The sequence below is a fragment of the Limulus polyphemus genome, unplaced genomic scaffold (assembly GCF_000517525.1).
Source record: "Limulus polyphemus unplaced genomic scaffold, Limulus_polyphemus-2.1.2 Scaffold488, whole genome shotgun sequence".
Lineage (NCBI taxonomy): Eukaryota > Metazoa > Arthropoda > Merostomata > Xiphosura > Limulidae > Limulus > Limulus polyphemus.
The window spans coordinates 379,043-384,352 of record NW_013666098.1 but is presented as its reverse complement, the minus strand read 5'-3'; the positions used below and the strand labels follow the sequence as shown (position 1 = coordinate 384,352).

Here is a 5,310-nt window from a genome sequence, read left to right as displayed (position 1 = left end):
AAGAACAAAATTACTAGTTAGGGAAAAAAGGGGTACTAGTCAAGAAGAAATACAAAGATAGACTAGTTGAGGAAAAGAAGGAATATCAAAAAGAAGACGAAAGATATGCTGTTGAGGAAAAGAAGGAATATCAAAAAGAAGCGAAAGATATGCTGTTGAGGAAAAGAAGGAATATCAAAAAGAAACGAAAGATATGCTGTTGAGGAAAAGAAGGAATATCAAAAAGAAACGAAAGATATGCTGTTGAGGAAAAGAAGGAATATCAAAAAGAAACCAAAGATATGCTGTTGAGGAAAAGGTGGAATGTCAAGAAGAAACCAAAGATATGCTGCTGAGGAAAAGGTGGAATGTTAAGAAGAAACCAAAGATATGCTGCTGAGGAAAAGGTGGAATGTCAAGAAGAAATCAAAGATATGCTGTTGAGGAAAATGATGGCAAAGAATATAGAAATTCCGTTGAATTATTAGTTAGGATATATAAACATGCTGCCACAAACCGGTTAATATCTTCATCCCCATTTGAAAGAGCTACGTGAGAGATATAAAAGATTAATGCTTTTTGTGGCCGGGGGTCCTTCTTTTGACCCATTTGTCAGATGCACAAAGTTAACATCTAGGGGCCAGTCTGATACACAGTTTTAACTCGTGAAAGGTCTAGCAGTGAACCTACGAGTCAATAACTAGAGTTCCCACCCAATACATACAGACACACACACAGTAATAGTACATGAAACAATAGGAAATATGATTTTTATTCTATTGTTTAATTCATTCTTTTAATTGCATAACGCCCCATGGCCTGGTGGTTAGGGGGCGCTCGACTCGCAATCTGCCGGTCGCGGGCTTGAATCTCCATCACCGAACATTCTCGTCCTTTCAGCCGTGGGAGCGTTATAATGTGATGGTCAATCCCACTATTCATTGGTAAAAGAATAGTCCAATAGTTGGCGGTGAGTGGTGTTGCCTAATTGCCTTTCCTATAGTTTATTATTACTAAATTAGGGACGAGTTGCGCAGATAGTCCTCGTGTAGGTTTGCGCGAAGTTCAAACCAAACCAAACAAACAAACATAACTCCCCCCCCCCCCCACGGGTTTATAACGCTAAACAACTTTAGGTTCAGGGGAGGCCTGAAGTTGAATCATTTTCTCTGCTCTGATTTCCCTATGAGACAACGTTATGTCTAAAATCCGGGGCTCGATTCCCCGCGGTGGACACAGCAAATAGTCCAATGTGGCTTTGGCCTAAAACAAACGTGCCCTCTGCTCTGTCGATTGGGAACACTTGTGTTTTTAAATATATTGGTGTTAAAAGAGAATTTTTTTCGTACATTTATGTACTTTGAACAAGTTTTTTTACAACCATTTTAAAGACTCAGAAACAACAAAATATACAGCTGTAGCTCGTGTTTTGTTGGTACTCTATATTCTTTTATACATCTACTAATTATCATATTACCCGATAATTCAGTTATCAAACCGCGTCGAAACCTAGTTGTGAAACAGAATTTCACTAAATGATTTACTTTTGTGGTCTTTTATGATTAGTCTTAACCAAATTTCGTGTTTGACTCATTCGCAAGAGAGAGAGAGAGTTGCTTATATACTGATAGGAGTCGTTCATTTGTATCGATTATCGATCTAGAGAAAGAGAGATAGGATATAATAAAAGGAATACAGATAAGCGCCACAAGCTCCTTTATTTCAGTGTGTTTGAGCATTCGATATATTGAGTTTGTATGTGTGTAAAAGTTACGAAAACAAACTTATTATTAAGCCTAAGCTGAGGCAAGTTTGCAAGCGGAGAAGCAAAGAGAACTTCATTATTTGTTTGCTGTTTTTGCAATTTCAAGATACAGATATAGAAATATATATATATTTGCATACATATAAGTACATACTGTTTTAACTTGTAACTGAATTTGAAACTGATCTGAAGTAGTTCTTAGGAAATTCAAGAGATGGCGATGACTAGAGTAGAAGTGAAGAATATAAAGTAAAATTACTGTTTTAGACAATGAGAATAGTTTAATTTGTGCTGTTGTGAGTCATGTAAAAACATTGGTACGATTTGATATTTCAGTAAACTATAATTTTTTTTTGTTGCTATTTGTAGATTGCATTTAATGAAAGGACGGAGAGAGATTATTAATTTAATCTAAATATATATATTTTTAGTTACATCTTGGCACATAAAACAAAACAAAAGTGTTGAGAATATAATACGATATTTTACATTAGACGTACATAGCTACATAATAAAAGGAGATAGGGGGATGAAGGAGACGATCAGAAATAACCTGTAGTTATTTTCTTCTTAACATTCTGTCTGATAATTGTGAATCAACATAATTCGACCTACAACAACAACATTATCAGTTGTCGTTACCAGTGGGGAAGTGTATCCCTGAAAGCTTAGGTTTTGTGAGAAAAAACAAATCGATTGGCTTTTTTTTTTTTTTAAAGGTAAACCCCTTTTGAGTGTTAGTGTCACATGACTTATATGTCACATAAAATGTCGTATCAGCAACTTTGAAACTACTGCTGATATGGTCTTTTTTGTCATCATTTCATTCTCGGTGTTATTGTTCAAAAGGGATTTGATGGTTGAAAACTGATTGAAGAAATTCCATTAAGGCCATCTCTATTTTTGAATAGTTGAAGTACGATTTCCATTTACCAGAATTTCCTACGTGACTAGTATACAGGGTTGAGAAAGTTAACTTATAATTAAAAAATGACCAAGTCATGTAACAACAAAAGTCGATTTAAGGTCGCGTTGGAACGACCTGTATCAGAGCTACATTTTGACAATGTTTGGCGTTTAGTAGGTAAATTGATCACTTTGGGGAAGGACCCTTTCTGAAGCAAAATATTCGTACACTCAGATAATAAAGATGTGCTCAGATCGAGGATTTAGAATTTTCAAGACAGGAATATCCCATATACTTAAAGGCATTGGAAAACAAAGGAATACGGATCAACTTGGAGAACGATCGGGAACAACCAGAAAGATACCAACAACAGGACGTACTCCAGTCATAGTAAGCAAAGTTCAGTGTTTTGTAACAGGTGAAAGCACATGAACACAAAAGTCAGTGGCAAAAGCCGTCTGTGTCCTAAACAACATAAGAATGATCACCGTCTAGAAAAGTGACACAGATCTCGTATACTACATAAGCTGCTTCCATGACATATCTGTTCAAACACATATAACTAAGACAGCTGGAATGACACGAGCATTTATACTATTCCGTAGAAAGACATACCAGTCAACTCACGGAAGCAGCGCAACGGACTTCTTGCGATCGGACTGTTGAAAATGGCGCTGGAAAACTGTTGTCCTCGTACATTTAAATGGATTATGGAAAGCAGCAGGGAGGAGGGGTGTGCTTTGAACATTACAGCCTTGCGACGAAGCTGTTTGAAATTGAAACTACACTGTAGGCCTATTGTCAAGATGAGCGGTCTTCAAACAGAGCATGCCTGGGCGTATAAGTAGCGAAAGGTATAAATGTGTGTTATCACACGAGTATAATGTTATAAATAATAAAATTAGTGGCGCTGGAACAACTTATGTGGTGAGGGTATTGAAAACCACTGAATAAAATCAAGACCCCCTGCATGTGATAGGAATCACATCAAGCTTCTGTAGTGAGGGTACTGAAAAGCACTGAATAAAATCAAAACTCCTACATGTGATAGGAATCGTATCACGCTTATGTAGTGAGGGTACTGAAAAGCACTGAATAAAATCAAAACTCCTACATGTGATAAGAATCGTATCACGCTTATGTAGTGAGGGTATTGAAAAAGCACTGAATAAAATCAAAACTCCTACATGTGATAGGAATCGTATCAAGCTTCTGTAGTGAGGGTACTGAAAAGCACTGAATAAAATCAAAACTCCTACATGTGATAGGAATCGTATCACGCTTATGTAGTGAGGGTACTGAAAAGCACTGAATAAAATCAAAACTCCTACATGTGATAAGAATCGTATCACGCTTATGTAGTGAGGGTATTGAAAAAGCACTGAATAAAATCAAAACCCCTGCATGTGATAGGAATCGTATCAAGCTTCTGTAGTGACGGTACTGAAAACCACTGAATAAAATCAAAAACCCCTGCATGTGATAGGAATCGCATCAAACCAGGGGCTGCTGCAGCACCCCTTGTGCCCGGGCATACAATAATTATTTTTAAGTTTGTATACTAATGGCAAGCCACTTGTCACTAGTGTGACAATCAACTTCTGTTTTCCATTGAATTTAGTATAATCCAACGATAAGTGAATTATTCAAATAATGTATTGTTGGTTTCATTTGTTTTCTATTGAATTTAGTATAATACAGCAATAAGTGAATTATTAGAACAGTGTATTGTTGGTTTCATTTGTTTTCTATTGAATTTAGTATAATACAGCAATAAGTGAATTATTAGAACAGTGTATTGTTGGTTTCATTTGTTTTCCTCTACTGTTCTCCCTTGTTCAAAAACTTGTAAAATATGAGTTATATTTGTTATTGTTTTATTTTTCTATTGTTAAACGAATCATCGGAAGGTGTATTTCGTTACAGTTATATTTTTCAGTTCCTATTTTGTATTTTCTAGTTTCTTCTTCTTCTTTTCGTGTTTATTAAAAGTGTAGGTAAAGAGTTCTGGAGACCAAGAAATGTAACTAGTTTATATGAAATTTCTTGGTTTCGGTTTGTAAGTAAATAGAATATTTATACATAACAAGTGGAACTTTTTTCTTTTTACAAGAACTGAAAAGCTAAAACAGCACGAAAGTGACATTTGTTGAATCTTCCAAACGAGTCTGCACGTATGGGCCTTTCGATTAATATAGACTAATTGTTATCTCCAGCTAAGTAATGGTTCAAGTGTGAAAACAGTAGCCAAGATTTGGATAGAGTATATCTGTACTCTAGAGAAGGCTTGTATATCAGAGGTGTAAGCAAGTCACGTTGGTTAAAAGCATACATACACAACTATATAAGTAGGCAAGCGATCGATAAGCGCTATGCACTTTGGGATCGTTTTTTCTTCTTCACGTCAATCCTAATTAAATTTACATCAGCAGTCTTCTGGTCTTTTTACGGTTGGCAAATGTTTGAAAAGTGCAAGTACAAAAAGGGGGACAGAAGAAGTAGTAACTATCTTCTTTCTCTCCCCCCCCCTGATATCTGAGTTTTAGCAGAAAGAGCGTGACAGTAAAAGTCTAGTGATTAAACTTTTCCCCCTGATATCTGAGTTTTAGCAGAAAGAGCGTGACAGTAAAAGTCTAGTGATTAAACTTTTCCCCCTGAT

General features: G+C 36.1%; 1 protein-coding gene across 1 annotated transcript in view; it reads left to right on the top strand.

Annotated features, from left to right (window-relative positions):
• The window catches only part of LOC106458584 (pikachurin-like), a 151,185-nt gene that overhangs the window by 91,092 nt on the left and 54,783 nt on the right, over window positions 1–5,310 (top strand). The gene's annotated exons all lie outside the window — the stretch shown is intronic.